Source organism: Macaca nemestrina, chromosome 9, assembly GCF_043159975.1.
Source record: "Macaca nemestrina isolate mMacNem1 chromosome 9, mMacNem.hap1, whole genome shotgun sequence".
In the NCBI taxonomy this organism is placed as follows: Eukaryota; Metazoa; Chordata; class Mammalia; order Primates; family Cercopithecidae; genus Macaca; species Macaca nemestrina.
Window position 1 is genome coordinate 134,492,706 of NC_092133.1, and position 20,721 is coordinate 134,513,426.

The window sequence follows — 20,721 nt, forward strand, 5'->3', positions numbered from 1 at the left end:
AGTCAAATCTACCCTTATGAATAGAGATTCTAATACTCCTGTTTCTATGATTGAGAGAAAAGTGGAGAATATGCCATTAAGAAATTAAATATTTGAATTGTAGCTACTAGCATTAACGTAACACTGGGCTTATTTTACTTTGTATCTTCTCTCCCGTTGTCATGATTTTGTTACCTCTATCATTTCTACATTCTTGTAGTTTACAATATTTATTTTCATTCTGATTATTTTGCTCTGGTTTCTGTTTTTGTATTGACCTACAGTTAAATATACTCAGATCCCACCACTGGGTCTTTGCTGTAGTTTTCCCTGTCGGTTCTTGGTTGGTAGGAGTTTCTCCTCTGGCATTTTCTCGTAATGAGCTCAGTGGAAGAATAGTCACTGAGTTGTTAAAATTCAAACCTGTTAGAGAGTATAATTAAATTTAACTCAAATTTTGTCTGAAAATAAAACTTTGACTTACCATTTATTTCCTTGATTTTCTTAAAGGTATTATTCCAATATTTGTCATTTAATTTTGCTTAAAATTTTACAAACTGGTATTTAATTTTGCTTATCAACCTCTTTTTGTAAGAGGTTGATATATTTGTTTGACTTCTTGAAATACATTTACCTTTAAAGTCTCAGTATTTAATAGAATATATTTTTGTATTGACTGTTTTGGATCAAGTTTCCCTGGTGTACAGTGTATTTTGTCAATATATAGATTTAATCTTCTTTTATTTCAGGAAAGCTTTCTTGAATTGTAGTTTAAATACAATACAATTTAAACTACAATTGGGGGAGAATTCCTCCTTTGGGTGCTTGTTATCTATACACACTTTCTCTAGTTCTTTTTTTTTTTTTTCATTATGTTTCCTTCACTTACTATGCAAATCTATGATGTCTATTCCATTCTATGCTTGTTATTTCATCTTTATTTGTAAAATGTTTTTTTTTTTTAATTCCTTTCCTGAAGTTTTTGTTTCATTTTGTTTTGTTTTCTCCTTTTTCTTGTTATCTGGTCTTTAAATTTGTTCTTTTATGTATATGTTTGATTGCTTCATCAAAGTTTTTTTCTTTGTTTCATACTGCAATTTTGGTCACACTATTCATCTATTGTGTCTACTGGCAGTAGATTCAGAGTTTTTGAGTTCAATTTAACTTTTCTTTTACAATTTTATTGTACTGTGCTTATTTTTTTTTTTCTTGTTTCACTGCTTAATTCTGAATGAGCTGGATTTTTAGAAAACTATTAGCAGACACATCCTTTGGAGAAGAGAGGGGTCAGGAATTTGTTGCTACAGCAAGGGACTCTCCACCCATAGTTGCACCTGCTTTGTGTAACTTCCTCATCTCTTCTGACTCCCATAACCTACCTGACTCAGGGGAACTTTGGCAGCTGGTACAGCCACATGGCTTCTGTAGCCCTTGCTACCCAGACACAGTTAACTGCTTACCTAGGTAACTTGCATATCCTTACAAAATGTATTTTCTGCAAGCACAATTCTGGGTTTCTCTGGGCACTTTCTATACCTTTTCTCTCTCCTCAGCCATTGGTTTTGTCCACATGCCCTCTCATTTAAAGGGAATCTTCATTGTCAGTTTTGGTGATCACCACTGACTCTCTGTACTTCACTTTTTGTTTACCTGTAATATGTAGATAAGATAGTACCTCATAGGGTTGTTATGAGGTGTAAATGAGGTCATATTTGTAAGTCACTTAGAAAAATCCCAGGAACATAATAAGCACTAGTTTAGCATTTGCTCCATTGAAACCAACAAATTTGCACCCTCTACGCCCCTTCATGACTCCCACTCCTTCCTGGCAGGACCGTCACTGCTTCCCACATGGGGTGTTCTGGCCTCAGAGGTTTTGGCAGTAGTCATATATTAGTTGAAATTTGTAGATTTTCTCCAACTCAGAGTCTCACTAAAAATATACTTTTGCTTCCCTCATTATTTCTACTTTTTGTTTGGTTTCTGGGGGAAAAAAACCTGTGGAACATTAGAAACACGCTCCCATAATCATACAGCAAAATTCACCGGCAACTTACACCTTTGGCATCATTTTTAAGCACTCCCCTAACTTCAGAGCGAGCTCTCAAGTTAGCCTGACATGGAAATAAAACATCTTCCCTTTGTTTTTTGCCTCATCATTCCATACATCATGAGATATATTTCCAGAAACTGGATCAATCAATCCAACCAATCAATATTAAAGGGGTGAAATATGAGAAAGAACAAAAATGTCCTCAAGTCTCAGACAAAGTAAATAAATCTGTTCTCATATGAAGATGCCTGTCATGGGCTTGACATTTTTATCCACCCACCCAGACCCCACTGCCTGATCCCTGGAGCATCTCTGGAAACATGGGCTTGGTGTTCCTATGAGCACTTCCATGCTAACCCAGTGATCTAAAGTAAAATAACACAAGGCATGTTATTGTTTTGTTAAAACATGACTATTTTTCTTACAAGAGAATTACAAAAATAATAATTTCCTTAATACCCAGGTAACAGCAATGACATTTTCCCAAGCTGGTTTTAGCAGCCTAGCAGGAACACAGCAGCAAACAGTGTAAAAATTAACAGAAGCACATTAAGCTCATTTGCACACACCCACACACTGAAAATGCAAAACTTATAAATTTGTAAAATTACAAAGAATAAAAAGGTGAGAACACATTTTAAAAAATCAAAGCATTTGGGAGAAAAAAATGAATAACAGAGCTTATTCAACAAAACTGAAACTTCTTATGAACCCAACAGGATTTATAATGGTCAGAATTCTGTTCTGTGAAGCAGAGAAAGGTGAAGTCACCTCTCTCTCTCTCTCTCTCTCTCTCTCTCTCTCTCTTTAATGTCGGAAAATAGAACAAAACGAAATAGGGGGACCTGTTACTGGTGCTTATAAGTATCTCAAAATCTTCCCTACATCCAAATGATTAGGCAGATAGAATCCAAAAACACTTCTGTACTTGCTTATGAATTCTAGGTTTAAAGACACCCTTACCCTCCAGTGAGCACTCACTTATTGAATGCTTGCACCAAGGAAATTTGGAGTTTGTAGATTGTGATGGGCTGAATGTTTGTGTCCTCCTCCCAAATTCCTATGTTGAAATCCTAACCCCTAATGTAATGGTATTAGGAGGTGAGGTTTTGAGAGGTGATCAGGTCATGAGGGTGGACCCTTCATGAATAGGATTAGTGATTAGTATCTTTATGAAGGAGACCCCGGAGAACTCTATGGTCCTCTTTCCTGCCTGTGGCAGTATAACAAGAACATGTCCACCTGCAACCTCGTGACAGCCCTTACAAGAATCTGACAGTAACCAGGGTGGCACCCTGATCTTGGACTTCCAACATCCAAAAGAGTGAGACACAAATTCATGTCGTTTAGTAAGTCACCCAGTCTGTGACACCGTATAGTAGTCTGAGCTGATTAAGACACAGGCATACTAACCAGGGTCATTACCTCTCCGATTTAGTCTGTAAGAAGAAGAGATGTTCTCAAAGCCCCATGCTTATGACTTTTGATAGCTGAAGTCCACTTAAATAGGAAACTGACACTAATCTATTGTCATCAATCATGTAACATGTTCCTTTTCCACAGGTTGAAGAAAGAAAATGGCAAAATAGAAAAGTCCATGCTTACAGAAACCAGGGGAGTAGGAGGAAGAAATTCTGTCTTCAGTAAGTTTTGTTTTTATTTATTTATTTATTTATTTTTGAGACGGAGTTTCACTCCTGTCACCCAGGCTGCACTGCAATGGTACAAACTTAGCTCACTGCAACCTCCGCCTACGGGGTCCGAGCAATTGGCCATCATCACTTTTGTTTGCCCAATGCTTCCAAGCACAGAGGGGTGTGGGAAAGTTTTATAGTGGGTTGGGGAGGATGCAGGGGAAGAGAAGGCTTCAGATATGCTCTGGCTAGAGGTTGTTGGTATGGAGAAGCTGAGGTTGGCATGGCTTAGGGAGAAACAGGTCATCTTATGTGATTGGCTGGAGAGCATATTTGGCTTTTTCTAGTTTGTCTTAAGTGGAAGGTGGTCGTCCTTGATTAAGTCTTGACTGTTTAGGAATGACTGAATCAGACCTTGGGGTTTGGCCTACTGGGCTTCTTACCTAGGTGAGAGATGTATTGTCATATTTAGTTTGGTTGGTGTCTGTATATTCAATCTGTCAGGTTGAAAGATTTTGATCAAAGTGCAAGGCATATTGAGAATGCAATATTTGCTCCTGTTTCCTTTTGAAGAAAAGTCAGAATATTAGAGTGCTGAGGCCACCTATATATGCTGAAAATTAAATCTACCTAGACTGAATGGGAAGTTGATAACCCATAAAGAAAGCATGTTTAATGGCAAACCAAGCAATAAAATACAGTCATTCCCATGTAGATAAAATGATCCACATTTTTATCACAAGAATGATTTAGCATAACAGTATCCAAAACCAACAGGTCTTCCATAAATTGTTACATTTAAGCAACTCAGAAAACTTTACATTATATTAATATTAATTTGATTAATAAAATATTAATGAAATTAGTATTTTCAACCTTTTTATATGTTTATATAGTGTTCCATTTGTAGACCTATTTGTCTGAATAAAGGCGATCTATTAATGATTAATAGATGCAAATACTTTTTTATTTCCATAACTGTCTCTCAGTCCTGCAAAAATAAACCTGTGCATATTCTCATTTTTCCTAATTCTTCTTAGAAAAATTTTAAATTCCCTTCTATCTCATGAAATCATGAAAGCCATGTGGACATATTACAGTAGGTAGCTAGCCAGGCGTGGTCAGGGCTGGAGAGGGCTCCCCCTTGTCACACCAGGCATGTCAGGAGATCATCAGGTGATGGTCAGGCAGTTGTTAATTGTCCCTCTCAAATAATGATTGGTCACAGCCAGTGCCAGGGAAAGGCAGTCCCCCAATAAATAGAAAACACCTGAAGCTATGAGAAGGCACTTCCTGAGAAGATTCAGGAGTTGGGCAGGTAGGTTCAACTGTATACATTAAGAGAAAAATGGTGGTGTTTAACTGGTATATGAGCTGCTAGGAACATTCAGCTGGTAAGGGAAGAAAGCCTTAAGTGAGCATGCGTACAATTCCAGTCAACACTCTGGGCATGTTCACCTCCCACGTGCTAGCAGGCCACTGTGCATGCCGAGAGCCCACCCCAAGGAGAGAATCAGGGGAAAAGGGATGCAAGACCCTGGAAGCATGCCTATAAAACCCCAAATCAAAAGGTCAAACCAGGCACTTGCTCTCTCAAGTTGCCCTCTTGGTCCTCCTCCAAGTGTACTTTACTTCCTTTCAGTCCTGCTCTAAAGCTTTTCAGTAAACTTTGACTCTTGCTCTAAAACTTGCCTCAGTCTCTCTTTCTGCCTTATGCCCCTCAGTCAAATTCCTTCTTCTGAGGGGGCAAGAATTGAGGTTGCTGCAGACTCGTAGGGATTCACCACCACAAACGTACATTGGTGCCACGTGACTCGGATATCTTCTGCTGCGAACAGATACTACTCACAATTTGGTATTTGCTTAGGTATTTTGTGACAGTTTATTTTGTTTTGTTTTTGAGATGGAGTCTCTGTCACCCAGGCTGGAGTGCAGTGGGGCAATCTCAGCCTCACGGCAGCCTCCGCCTCCTGGGTTTAAGTGATTCTCATGCCTCAGCCTCCAGAGTAGCCGGGACTAGAGGTGTGCTCTAGCACACCTGGCTAATTTTTGTATTTTTGGTAGAGATGGGATTTCACCATGTTGGCCAGGCTGGTCTCGAACCCCTGACCTCAAGTGATCTGCCTGCCTTGGTCTCCCAGAGTGCTGGGATTACAGGTGTGAGCCACCATGCCTGACCTGACAAAAAATATTTTTTAATTTGCTTGTTTTTAAATGATATTTGTTTGGTTTTAGCTGTACAGAATTTTAATAAACTTTCTTTCTTTTTTTTTTTTTTTTGAGGCGGAGTCTTCACTCTGTCGCCCAGGCTGGAGTGCAGTGGCACCATCCCGGCTCACTGCAAGCTCTGCCTCCCGGGTTTGCGCCATTCTCCTGCCTCAGCCTCCCGAGTAGCTGGGACTACAGGCGCCCGCCACCGCGCCCGGCTAATTTTTTGTATTTTAGTAGAGATGGGGTTTCACCGTGTTAGTCAGGATGGTCTCGATCTCCTGACCTCGTGATCCGCCCGCCTCGGCCTCCCAAAGTGCAGGGATTACAGGCGTGAGCCACTGCACCCGGCCAAAATTTTAATAAACTTTCAATTCACTAAATAAGGCTTCTAAACTCACTAAATCTGTTGAAATAATTTGGTAAAGGTTTTCCATTCTTAACCATCTAGATACTGCAGTGCGTATTTTTCTTCTTGACTTACTTGACCTCTGGGCTGCGTTGATTACTTCTTTTATTATGAAATTCTTTCTTTCCTTGAATTCCATGTGTGAGAATGTCGGCTGGCTTTACTCCAGTCTAGGAAAATTGATATATATACTGACTTTGTAAGAAGAAGGTTAGATTCAAGGGACTAAGGTCTACAAAATGGCAGAATTAAGATCTGTTTACTATTCATTCCAAATGAGCCACAACTAGATAATGACTCCATTGGGTAGGAAGAAAATGATAATCTCATCAAATAATGAGGGAAAATGAATAAATGGAGGAAAATGGTGGGCCAGATGAAATATTAAGTGTAATATATTTCTGGATATTTGTGTGCCTTTTCCTTCATCTTTTTCTTACTTTCTGCATTTTCCTTGTTTATTGTCTCCCTCCCTCCCACCCCCGTTCAATGAATCCCTGAATCCTCTCCTCCCAAATCTATTTCTTTCCCCTTAAAATTTCTAAGGAACACTGGGTTCCATCTTAGACAATAAAATTATTTTCTTTTTGGTTAAAGTTCAATTGCTTCCCAATCTCATGAACGCCCCTGCGGGAAAACCCTGCAGTCAAAGTTGTCTAAATTCCTACTCCCTTTTGCTTCTGGCTAATACAGGAGATTTAATAAGTAATGAAGAATCTGCAAAAGAATATGTATTTCTGCAAAAGATTTGGCTAATGTGTCTGATATTTTCTATGAAAAGCACACATCAATTTTTGTATTAAACTCTTGGCATGTGTTCAACACTGACGTGCAGTTGCCCTGGGCTAAGACCAAAATTAATGTATAGCTCTTGGGGCATCCTGGACAAACACAAAGGATGATTTATGACAACATGCCATTCAAATGAAAGTCATAATTGTTTTTCTAGACAGAAAGAAACTTGCTGCTTTTGGTCAATATCTTTTGTTTAGAAACTTACATTGATTTTACCTGAGAATGCTCTGTTCATGTAGCTGGATGATAGTGACTCTTTTTTCTGGACTTTTAATATAATTTGTATCTCTCTTCTGAAAATATACAACAAATTAAAAAATTTCATTCCTGTCAAATAAAAACCTTAGCATCAGTCTAATATGACTTTATCACTTTAATAGAGGGGTGAAGATGGTCTCCATGGCCGATGGTCATATTTTTCTTTTTAGAAAAGAAACCATCATGAAAGAAATCCCAGTGCTTCCAATGACACATTCGCCATCAGCAGACACATAAATAATTCATAGAGAAATAATCTTTGAAAAACGCAAATCTAAATATTGGAGTACGTTCCTTTTATTTTTTCTATTCAATTCACCCTATCTTTGTTATTCTCTGTTTAAATATGCCAAAGCTAACTCACTTTTTGTCTAAGAATGTATGATGGATACATTGATATTAGGGAAAGAATTTTCCTAAGATCACTAGAATCTCTAGTTTTAATCAAATTTTTAAAATCCCACTTAGAATATATATATTTCGTTACAGCATTTAGCAGGCTCTATGCAAGCCGTATGTTATATTCTTAACCTTCTTTCAACAAATGCCAACTAATAAATGCAAGTCGTTGATATTCCCACTCCTGTCTCAGAAACTCCCTAGGAAGCTGCTAACAGTGTTTATTCTTTTCTATTATTCTTTTCTATTTCTACCCACTCTGTTTTCCCTATTCTCAAATCTGCTTATGCCTTTTGAACTTGTAACCTGGGCAAGACTTGCCCTGCTCCAATTCTATTCTTGGTGTCCTCAAAAAACTAACACTGTAGCTTCTATCTCACTAGACTTTTTAAATCCAGTCTCCAGCACAAGTCTCTCCCCTGTCTCTCCCTTGGGTCCCATCAAAATGAGTGACTCAAGTACCCACCAGTTAAAATGTGGAGAAATAACAATTTTAACACATGAAGAAAAATGCAACCATACAAATTGAGGGTGCTTCTGCCTTAAGCATTTGTCCAAACTTCTCCAATCATAGTTGTACATAAAAAAGAAATCCCTGTCATAAGAATAATAACACATTATCCACATGTAGTATGATTCAGCTTAAGGAGTTTTGTCTTAATAACTATGTCAGATACTGTGTTTGAAGGAAATATAAGGACACAAAACATAGAATAGAGAAAAGTGATTTCCTGCAAGCAAAGCTTTAGAGTATCATGCAATTACATTCTACACTGAGGCTCTACAGAGCTAAAGGGCATTCTCTGGAGGGTCATAAACTAGCAGAAAATTGCATAGGAGTTACCTGAAGAAACACAAGGTAGAGAGTACGTAAGCATGATGTTCTGAAACAAACAAACAAACAAACCTAGGAGCCAAAATACCCACCTCAGTTACTAATTATGTGATATTTGCAGATTCACTAACTTATTTCAGTAGCATTTTCTTAACTATGAGTGTCAGAGTCAGCTTGTCATTCTTATGGAATAAAATTAAACACGTAACATTGTAAGAATAGTATACATTTTATATATATGTATTCTATACATATATTATACATTATATTGTAAGAATATGTATATTATATAGATATTATACAATCCTGATTGTACATAAAAAGTGGATTCCTTGTAATAAGAATAATACAATAAGACTAACCCACATAAGTGGGTTAATGCACTTATACCTAGGTTTCCATTATTGGAATTGGAATGCTAAGCACGTGGGAGCTATTTATATCCTACGGCTCAAGGTCATTGCCAAGGTCTGATTTCTCACACATGCAAAAATTCAACAAATTGCAACCTCTAATGTAAATATTTATCTAGTTTATAGAAATAGATAAATAACTTCTCTGTATGTAATATATTATTATTAAATGTATGTTTATATGTAATATATATATTTTATATATAAATATTCTATATATATTTTTATATTATATAAAAATGTATATTTTATATGTAATATAAAATATAATATATTATATATAATACAATATTTTCTCTATAATATGTATATAGTATATATGTACATACATATATTACATATATTATACATATTATACATTATTTATATAAATATATTATGTATAATATATTATTTACATATTACATATATACTATATACATAATACAATATAGTATCTATAATATATCTATATTATATATTATGTACGTATATACTATACACATATTACAATTATGTATATATTATATATGTATATACATTTATTATGTGTATATAGTATGTATGCACAATCTATTACATAATGTATATTATACATAATATATTATAAATAATATATGCAATATATTATGCAATATGTAATGTATAGTATTTACATAATATATTATACATAATATATACATTGTTCTTAAATGTGTGAGGCACCTGATGTATGATACAACTGGGTCCTGAGGCAATGAATTACATATGCATATATAATGAAATATATATGTATACATCACATATATACACATATATAATATACATGTGCATTGTATGTGTATATTTAGTATATAATATATAATATGTGTCTCATATGTAGCTGAGGCTAAACCTGTTAGAAATTAATTCTATAAGTATGATAGAGAAAGAAGTGGGAACAGCAGTGCAATTTACTTGCCTTTTCCAAAATTTTTTTCCTGCCACTGCTTAGCAAATAGAGTACAGTGTGTTAAAAGTAGAAAAGATTGGGGGGGGCGGAGCAAGATGGCCGAATAGGAACAGCTCCACTCTCCAACTCCCAGCGCGAGCCACACAGAAGACTGGTGATTTCTGCATTTTCAACTGAGGTACTGGGTTCATCTCACTAGGGAGTGCCGGACAATCGGTGCTGGTCAGCTGCTGCAGCCCGACCAGTGAGAGCTGAAGCAGGGCGAGGCATCGACTCACCTGGGAAGCGCAAGGGGGAAGGGAATCCCTTTTCCTAGCCAGGGGAACTGAGACACACAACACCTGGAAAATCAGGTAACTCCCACCCCAATACTGCGCTTTAAGCAAACAGGCACACCAGGAGATTGTATCCCACACCTGTCCGGGAGGGTCCCACGCCCACGGAGCCTCCCGCATTGCTAGCACAGCAGTCTGCGATCTAACCACAAGGCAGCAGCGAGGCTGGGGGAGGGGCGCCCGCCATTGCTGAGGCTTAAGTAGGTAAACAAAGCCACTGGGAAGCTCGAACTGGGTGGAGCTCACAGCAGCTCAAGGAAACCTGCCTGTCTCTGTAGACTCCACCTCTGGGGACAGGGCACAACTAAACAACAGCAAAAGCAGCAGAAACCTCTGCAGACAGAAACAACTCTGTCTGACAGCTTTGAAGAGAGCAGTGGATCTCCCAACACGGAGGTTGAGATCTGAGAAGGGACAGACTGCCTGTTCAAGTGGGTGCCTGACCCCTGAGTAGCCTAACTGGGAGACATCCCCCACTAGGGGCAGTCTGATACCCCACACCTCACAGGGTGGAGTACACCCCTGAGAGGAAGCTTCCAAAGCAAGAATCAGACAGCGACACACGCTGTTCAGCAATATTCTATCTTCTGCAGCCTCTGCTGCTGATACCCAGGCAAACAGGGTCTGGAGTGGACCTCAAGCAATCTCCAACAGACCTACAGCTGAGGGTCCTGACTGTTAGAAGGAAAACTATCAAACAGGAAGGACACCTACACCAAAACCCTATCAGTACGTCACTATCGTCAAAGACCAGAGGCAGATAAAACCACAAAGATGGGGAAAAAGCAGGGCAGAAAAGCTGGAAATTCAAAAAACAAGAGCACATCTCCCCCGGCAAAGGAGCGCAGCTCATCGCCAGCAACGGATCAAAGCTTGACGGAGAATGACTTTGACGAGGTGAGAGAAGAAGGCTTCAGTCCATCAAACTTCTCAGAGCTAAAGGAGGAATTACGTACCCCGCGCAAAGAAACTAAAAATCTTGAAAAAAAAGTGGAAGAATCGATAGCTAGAGTAATTAATGCAGAGAAGGTCATAAACGAAATGAAAGAGATGAAAACCATGACACGAGAAATACGTGACAAATGCACAAGCTTCAGTAACCGACTCGATCAACTGGAAGAAAGAGTATCAGTGATTGAGGATCAAATGAATGAAATGAAGTGAGAAGAGAAACCAAAAGAAAAAAGAAGAAAAAGAAATGAATAAAGCCTGCAAGAAGTATGGGATTATGTAAAAAGACCAAATCTACGTCTGATTGGGGTGCCTGAAAGTGAGGGGGAAAATGGAACCAAGTTGGAAAACACTCTTCAGGATATCATCCAGGAGAAGTTCCCCAACCTAGTAGGGCAGGCCAACATTCAAATCCAGGAAATACAGAGAACGCCACAAAGATACTCCTCGAGAAGAGCAACTCCAAGACACATAATTGCCAGATTCACCAAAGTTGAAATGAAGGAAAAAATCTTAAGGGCAGCCAGAGAGAAAGGTCGGGTTACCCACAAAGGGAAGCCCATCAGACTAACAGCAGATCTCTCGGCAGAAACTCTCCAAGCCAGAAGAGAGTGGGGGCCAATATTCAACATTCTTAAAGAAAAGAATTTTAAACCCAGAATTTCATATCCAGCCAAACTAAGTTTCATAAGTGAAGGAGAAATAAAATCCTTTACAGATAAGCAAATGCTTAGAGATTTTGTCACCACTAGGCCTGCCTTACAAGAGACCCTGAAGGAAGCACTAAATATGGAAAGGAACAACCGGTACCAGCCATTGCAAAAACAAGCCAAAATGTAAAGACCATCGAGGCTAGGAAGAAACTGCATCAACTAACGAGCAAAATAACCAGTTAATATCATAATGGCAGGATCAAGTTCACACATAACAATATTAACCTTAAATGTAAATGGACTAAATGCTCCAATTAAAAGACACAGACTGGCAAACTGGATAAAGAGTCAAGACCCATCAGTCTGCTGTATTCAGGAGACCCATCTCTCATGCAGAGACATACATAGGCTCAAAATAAAGGGATGGAGGAAGATTTACCAAGCAAATGGAGAACAAAAAAAAGCAGGGGTTGCAATCCTAGTCTCTGATAAAATAGACTTTAAACCATCAAAGATCAAAAGAGACAAAGAAGGCCATTACATAATGTTAAAGGGATCAATTCAACAGGAAGAGCTAACTATCCTAAATATATATGCACCCAATACAGCAGCACCCAGATTCATAAAGCAAGTCCTTAGAGACTTACAAAGAGACTTAGACTCCCATACAATAATAATGGGAGACTTCAACACTCCAATGTCAACATTAGACAGATCAACGAGACAGAAAGTTAACAAGGATATCCAGGAATTCAACTCATCTCTGCAGCAAGCAGACCTAATAGACATCTATAGAACTCTCCACCCCAAATCAACAGAATATACATTCTTCTCAGCACCACATCGCACTTATTCCATAATTGACCACATAATTGGAAGTAAAGCACTGCTCAGCAAATGTACAAAAACAGAAATTATAACAAACTGTCTCTCAGACCACAGTGCAATCAAACTAGAACTCAGGACTAAGAAACTCAATCAAAACCGCTCAACTACATGGAAACTGAACAACCTGCTCCTGAATGACTACTGGGTACAGAACGAAATGAAGGCAGAAATAAAGATGTTCTTTGAAACCAATGAGAACAAAGATACAACATACCAGAATCTCTGGGACACATTTAAAGCAGTGTGTAGAGGGAAATTTATAGCACTAAATGCCCACAAGAGAAAGCAGGAAAGATCTAAAATTGACACTCTAACATCACAATTAAAAGAACTAGAGAAGCAAGAGCAAACACATTCGAAAGCTAGCAGAAGGCAAGAAATAACTAAGATCAGAGCAGAACTGAAGGAGATAGAGACACAAAAAACCCTCCAAAAAATCAATGAATCCAGGAGTTGGTTTTTTGAAAAGATCAACAAAATTGACAAACTGCTAGCAAGACTAATAAAGAAGAAAAGAGAGAAGAATCAAATAGACGCAATAAAAAATGATAAAGGGGATATCACCACCGACCCCACAGAAATACAAACTACCATCAGAGAATACTATAAACACCTCTACGCAAATAAACTAGAAAATCTAGAAGAAATGGAGAATTTCCTGGACACTTACACTCTTCCAAGACTAAACCAGGAAGAAGTTGAATCCCTGAATAGACCAATAGCAGGCTCTGAAATTGAGGCAATAATTAATAGCCTACCAACCAAAAAAAGTCCAGGACCAGATGGATTCACAGCTGAATTCTACCAGAGGTACAAGGAGGAGCTGGTACCATTCCTTCTGAAACTATTCCAATCAATAGAAAAAGAGGGAATCCTCCCTAACTCATTTTATGAGGCCAACATCATCCTGATACCAAAGCCTGGCAGAGACACAACAAAAAAAGAGAATTTTAGACCAATATCCCTGATGAACATCGATGCAAAAATCCTCAATAAAATACTGGGAAACCGGATTCAGCAGCACATCAAAAAGCTTATCCACCATGATCAAGTGGGCTTCATCCCTGGGATGCAAGGCTGGTTCAATATTCGCAAATCAATAAACATAATCCAGCATATAAACAGAACCAAAGACAAGAACCACATGATTATCTCAATAGATGCAGAAAAGGCTTTTGACAAAATTCAACAGCCCTTCATGCTAAAAACGCTCAAGAAATTCGGTATTGATGGAACGTACCTCAAAATAATAAGAGCTATTTATGACAAACCCACAGCCAATATCATACTGAATGGGCAAAAACTGGAAAAATTCCCTTTGAAAACTGGCACAAGAAGGGATGCCCTCTCTCACCACTCCTATTCAACATAGTGTTGGAAGTTCTGGCTAGGTCAATCAGGCAAGAGAAAGAAATCAAGGGTATTCAGTTAGGAAAAGAAGAAGTCAAATTGTCCCTGTTTGCAGATGACATGATTGTATATTTAGAAAACCCCATTGTCTCAGCCCAAAATCTCCTTAAGCTGATAAGCAACTTCAGCAAAGTCTCAGGATACAAAATTAATGTGCAAAAATCACAAGCATTCGTATACACCAGTAACAGACAAACAGAGAGCCAAATCATGAATGAACTTCCATTCACAATTGCTTCAAAGAGAATAAAATACCTAGAAATCCAACTGACAAGGGATGTAAAGGACCTCTTCAAGGAGAACTACAAACCACTGCTCAGTGAAATAAAAGAGGACACAAACAAATGGAAGAACATACCATGCTCATGGATAGGAAGAATCAATATCATGAAAATGGCCATACTGCCCAAGGTAATTTATAGATTCAATGCCATCCCCATCAAGCTACCAATGAGTTTCTTCACAGAATTGGAAAAAACTGCTTTAAAGTTCATATGGAACCAAAAAAGAGCCCGCATCTCCAAGACAATCCTAAGTCAAAAGAACAAACCTGGAGGCATCACGCTACCTGACTTCAAACTATACTACAAGGCTACAGTAACCAAAACAGCATGGTACTGGTACCAAAACAGAGATATAGACCAATGGAACAGAACAGAGTCCTCAGAAATAATACCACACATCTACAGCCATCTGATCTTTGACAAACCTGAGAGAAACAAGAAATGGGGAAAGGATTCCCTATTTAATAAATGGTGCTGGGAAAATTGGCTAGCCATAAGTAGAAAGCTGAAACTGGATCCTTTCCTTACTCCTTATACGAAAATTAATTCAAGATGGATTAGAGACTTAAATGTTAGACCTAATACCATAAAAATCCTAGAGGAAAACCTAGGTAGTACCATTCAGGACATAGGCATGGGCAAAGACTTCATGTCTAAAACACCAAAAGCAACGGCAGCAAAAGCCAAAATTGACAAATGGGATCTCATTAAACTAAAGAGCTTCTGCACAGCAAAAGAAACTACCATCAGAGTGAACAGGCAACCTACAGAATGGGAGAAAATTTTTGCAATCTACTCATCTGACAAAGGGCTAATATCCAGAACCTACAAAGAACTCAAAGAAATTTACAAGAAAAAAACAAACAACCCCATCAAAAAGTGGGCAAAGGATATGAACAGACATTTCTCAAAAGAAGACATTCATACAGCCAACAGACACATGAAAAAATGCTCATCATCACTGGCCATCAGAGAAATGCAAATCAAAACCACAATGAGATACCATCTCACACCAGTTAGAATGGCGATCATTAAAAAGTCAGGAAACAACAGGTGCTGGAGAGGATGTGGAGAAATAGGAACACTTTTACACTGTTGGTGGGATTGTAAACTAGTTCAACCATTATGGAAAACAGTATGGCGATTCCTCAAAGATCTAGAACTAGATGTACCATATGACCCAGCCATCCCATTACTGGGTATATACCCAAAGGATTATAAATCATGCTGCTATAAAGACACATGCACACGTATGTTTATTGCGGCACTATTCACAATAGCAAAGACTTGGAATCAACCCAAATGTCCATCAGTGACAGACTGGATTAAGAAAATGTGGCACATATACACCATGGAATACTATGCAGCCATAAAAAAGGATGAGTTTGTGTCCTTTGTAGGGACATGGATGCAGCTGGAAACCATCATTCTTAGCAAACTATCACAAGAACAGAAAACCAAACACTGCATGTTCTCACTCATAGGTGGGAACTGAATAATGAGATCACTTGGACTCGGGAAGGGGAACATCACACACCGGGGCCTATTATGGGGAGGGGGGAGGGGGGAGGGATTGCATTGGGAGTTATACCTGATGTAAATGACGAGTTGATGGGTGCTGACGAGTTGATGGGTGCAGCACACCAACATGGCACAAGTATACATATGTAACACACCTGCACGTTGTGCACATGTACCCTAGAACTTAAAGTATAATAATAATAAAAAATTAAAAAATTTAAAAAAATTTAAAAAAAGTAGTAAAGTTTAAAAAGGGCAAATTCGGCTGGGTGCGGTGGCTCAAGTCTGTAATCCCAGCACTTTGGGAGGCCGAGACGGGCGGATCACAAGGTCAGGAGATCGAGACCATCCTGGCTAACACAGTGAAACCCCGTCTCTACTAAAAAACATACAAAAAACTAGCTGGGCGAGGTGGTGGTGCCTGTAGTCCCAGCTACTCGGGAGGCTGAGGCAGGAGAATGGCGGGAATCCGGGAGTCGGAGCTTGCAGTGAGCCGAGATCCGGCCACTGCACTCCAGCCTGGGCCACAGAGCAAGACTCCGTCTCAAAAAAAAAAAAAAGGGCAAATTCAACATGCCCACAACTACCTGGACTTCATATTTTCATTAGTCACATTCATCAAGTAACTCCAAAGAATATAGCCATAAGGTAGTGGAAAAAAACCCTAGATCAGGACCACTAAGTTTGAATGGTGGCTGGATTCCTGATAATCTATTTCCATTTGTACAATCCAGTCCTCTCTAAAGCTCGCTTTTCTCATCTGCCAGAGGTGAAGATCAATACCTGTCTGTCAGGGTTTTATGATTAACAAATGACAAAGGTGGGTAAAAATGCATTGAATAGTAAAACATGATGAAATGTCAGGGCGAATTGTAGCTTCCATACTCTATTGATTAAGGGTTCTCCTCAACAATTTTAATTGTAAAAATATTTTCACTACAATTTATAAATCTGTTGCGGAAAACTAAGACAATCCATCTCTTGTGTTGCATCTGGACATCTGGACCATAAGCATCTTATGCTGTTTGTCCTAGGAAGAGCCCACTACCAAGGGTCAGGAATAGGGGCAGTTCCCTCCAACCCCTTATGTGTGGAAGCTCCAGACATTTAGAATCGAAAACTTGGAAAAAGGGAGGACGTGAGAAAAGTTGCCTCCATGAGAATCCAACTGCTATTAGACGCAAATCAATGGTTTAGCACATACTGCTCGCTACCTTGAAGCATGAGCTCAATTTCACAACTACTTGAAGCGAATCCTCTAAAGAAGTTCTATGAATACCGATAATGTAGTTTCTATAGCACGCCTTTTCCTACAAAGCACCTATTTTTTTTATTTTCTAAGTGCACCACCTTTTCAAAGTAAAGAGAAAGAAGTGCTTTTCTTCCAGACTTTCCTCGCACCCTCGAATTTCGTATTTTACTCTTTGTCTGCATTTAAACAGGTGAAAAGAACTCTTTTCATTGCGTCAGGACTCAGCTGATGTGTCAGGCATCAGGTGCCTGATTCAGAACAATCTAATTTTATCAAGACAAGAGAGAAAAGTCCCTGAGACTTTCTGTTGGCCTTGCATTCAACTGATGTGAACATTATTGTTAATAATAAAATTATTGGCCGGGCGCGGTGGCTCACGCCTGTAATCCCAGCACTTTGGGAGGCCGAGGCGGGCGGATCACAAGGTCAGGAGATCGAGACCACGGTGAAACCCCGTCTCTACTAAAAATACAAAAAATTAGCCGGGCGCGGTTGTGGGCGCCTGTAGTCCCAGCTACTCGGGAGGCTGAGGCAGGAGAAAGGCGTGAACCCGGGAGGCGGAGCTTGCAGTGAGCTGAGATCCGGCCACTGCACTCCAGCCTGGGCGACAGAGGGAGACTCCGTCTCAAAAAAATAAATAAATAAATAAAATAATAATAATAATAATAATAAAATTATTGAATATCTGTAATTATCATTGTCTCTTGGCAATTAAGGGAATCATTTTGCTATGAGAAAACATTTCAAAAGTTTGAAAGGAGAAGATCCCTAGAGTGGCTATTAGTCCAGATTATTTTATTCTTGATATTTTAGTATTCACTCAAAGTATTTCAAAATTTATATATTGCATTGTTGATCTCTTCATTTATTCTCTGCTCCCATTTTCTCTCTTTTTTCTGCCGTTCTAATTCATATTTTATTTCTATAGGGTTCTGCCTCCCTCTCTGCTTGTTAATTTATTGTTGAGAAAATGGTACACTAATAAAGTAAATGTTATTAAAATACAAAGTCTTGATAATTCTTATTTCCTCTAATTAACACAATCTCTTTCAAGTTCCAGGCTATAAAAACGCTATATTCTATGAGTGATTTCTTCGCAACATTTAGAAAGAAAGAGAGACTATAGTCTTCATCATTCTGGGTAAAGACGCATAAGTGAGTTTTTAATTTTTTTTCCTCATGGCAGCAAAATGTATTGTTCCCATTAAATATTCATGTAGTTTAAATATATATGTATGTTTATGTAAATATTTATATATAGTTTAAATATATGTGTGTACATATTTGTGTGAAATATATGTGTATGTATATTTATATTTACATATATACATATATTTTATAAGCATAATAAAATATATGCATATATGTTTAAATGTATATAAGTAACTATATATTGTGCATATATATTTGTGTGAGTAGGTATATATATATGTGCACATATATACACATAAGTTTTAATCAACCAAAAATTTAAAAACCTGTGTTATGGAGCAGTTCTGGTATAAGTGTCTGAAAATTCAGTTGTTTGTATTGATTCTATTCTTGACAAAGTGGCGACCTTCACCAGTTCAACAATTATCTACTGAGTGCCCACTACATGCGATCTTTTCTCTATATGCCTGTTTGGGAAATAAAGATGACTAAGGTTAAACTGGTTTCCATGAAATATCATACCATCTAGCATAGGAAACAAGAGATGCCCACAATATCCTATAAAACAAGCAAAAATTAATCACCTGTTCTGACAAATACAAATGACATGAAATGGGAGCCCAAAATAGAAGATATTTGCTTCTAGGGATTATCCAGGAAGGCTTCAAGGGGGAAGTGCAGTTTCCACTGGGCGGACCCTAAAGTCTACTTAGCCTTGAGTGCTAATGGGTAGAGCAGTGAAGGAGAGATGAACGGTCTAGGCAGCGGGAACAAGATGAGCAATCCACGGAGGCTACGGAATGCAGAATGTGCTCTAAGCTGGATAAGGGGTATAGGTTGGGCAAATAATAGAGTGTATTAGGAAAATTAATTAGAGATAATGCTGGATAGGAGATCTCAAATTTAAGCTACATTCATTCTGGAATAGAGTCCGGCATGAATGTACATGGCGATGTGTCACGTAAGGATGTTTTCATCAACAATGGACCACATAGGCAATGGCCGTCCTGTAAGATTATATAATAATACTGTATTTTGTACTTTACCTTTTCTGTGTTTAAATATGTTTAGATAGACAAATACTCACCATTGTGTTACAATGGACTGCAGCACTTAGTACAGTAACTTGCTGTACAGGTTTATAGCCCAGGAGCAATAGGCTGTGCCATATAGCCTAGGTGTGTAGTAGGCTCTACCATCTATGTTTGCATGGAAGTGCATTCTGTGATGTTCACACAGTGATGCAGTCACCTAACAATGCATTTCTAAGAAAGTATACCCATCATGAAGTGATGCATGGCTATAGTTTTACAAACCGTTTTTAGCCCTTAAGTCAACAGATATACTATTTCTACTCAAGCAAAAACTTTAAATGAAAGGTTTTCCTTTCTCTTGCGTGGTTTTTTCTTACAGCTGTGGCAGAATGTGCATTTGAACCCAATTGTAACCATCAAATATATTGGTAATATAGTTCGTAAATTTAACTTAAAAATGCAAGCAAACTCCTTTTATATTGCAACAAGTTCCTTGCTGAGTTGACAAGCAAATGTCTTTTCCAGAGCCCAGTTGTTTCATGTAAAGAGGTTAATGAATTTTAAATGTAATGTATATTATTCCTCACTTCTAGTTCAGTTTCCTGAGATAACCCTAAGGCATTTATTTCTCTAGAATATGGTGGTATTTGTTTGTTTGTTTGAAAGAGAACTATATAGTTAGTGGTATTTCGACCCTGAGATCTATTTTTGGAAGACATATCTGAGATGCAGAATTGGAACAGTAAAGTCTTTTCATCTTCCTTTGATATTAACACAGGAGGACTCACATTACATAATTCATTCTTGAAGTACAGTATAAAATGTGATAAAAATCCATAAGCCACATCACTGATTTTTAAGGAAAATATTAGCAGAGATATATTATACTCTGAAGGTTTTATATGGAATCAGAAGAAATGTTTTGTAGCCCAAACAAGCACTGAGGTCTTCCAGTGACTTCCTATAAAATATATCTGTACATAGTAGTAATTTATTCATTAACATGCTTGCATTGGGAAACAAATATTTTTTCTGCATAACACAAAGATATTCAGCCTGACATTCTCCTAAAGTATCTGCTAACAACATAAGGAATGGCAGAGCACAGTCACTTAATATAACAAAACATGTTACAAGGTTTAATTCCTTTACTTATCTCCCATGTGTCATTTGGCATTTTTTAATTTATTCATCTATCACACAATTACTCTCTCTTAAACTATAAATATTCTTTTAGAGACTTCCTTTTTAATTCTTTCCTGAATTCCTGAATACTTATTCTCATATCCTTCTGAATTTCTCATATTATGTTGCTTCTCCATGAAAAATGTATTGCATTCCAAATTGT

General features: G+C 38.1%; 1 long non-coding RNA gene across 3 annotated transcripts in view; it reads left to right on the forward strand.

Moving 5' to 3' along the window:
- LOC105494334 (uncharacterized) overlaps positions 1 to 20,721 on the forward strand; it is a 636,433-nt gene that overhangs the window by 409,506 nt on the left and 206,206 nt on the right. For all 3 annotated transcript variants that reach the window (XR_011608282.1, XR_011608284.1, XR_011608283.1), the window contains one exon: positions 3,596 to 3,675. This is a non-coding gene — a long non-coding RNA (uncharacterized lncRNA). The remainder of the gene's footprint in view (positions 1 to 3,595; positions 3,676 to 20,721) is intronic.